We start from the raw sequence: 562 nt of genomic DNA on the forward strand, positions 1-562 counted from the left end.
AACAGCTTATGCTGTAAAACGGTTAACCTTATTCGTATACATCTGAACACATACCTCTATAATCGTGCTTTGAATCGATCACAAAGTGTGCGTAACATGCACTTCCTAGGAAACGCGTGAATGGGCGGGATTACACAGTCGAACGTTTTCATTGGATAAGAGTGAGCTATGCCTCGCTGTGATTGGTTGAAGGTGAACTCTGTCCGATGTCCATTAGTAATAGATAAAGCACATTTTCAGTATACATTAAGTACAGTTAATTCTATTCTATTCATGCTGTCGTTAATAATTATTTGTCTATTAATTATTCTGTATATTTTTCTCTATAATTATATATTTCAGAATGAAACGTATGAGAATACAGTAATACGTTACAACAAAAGTGTTACATGATTTATATTCCAAATTAGTTTGGGAAGAAATCATGCTTTATATACTGAATATGGTTGTTGACATGTTTTATTTTTCTATAAAGGCTACACAGGCGCCATTAATGATAATAATCATAATACACTTTAAATACCTTTATTTGACCCTCTAACTCTAGCACTTTCTATTCTAT

This window comes from Sinocyclocheilus grahami, unplaced genomic scaffold (genome assembly GCF_001515645.1).
Source record: "Sinocyclocheilus grahami isolate Dianchi unplaced genomic scaffold, SAMN03320097.WGS_v1.1 scaffold20431.1, whole genome shotgun sequence".
In the NCBI taxonomy this organism is placed as follows: Eukaryota; Metazoa; Chordata; class Actinopteri; order Cypriniformes; family Cyprinidae; genus Sinocyclocheilus; species Sinocyclocheilus grahami.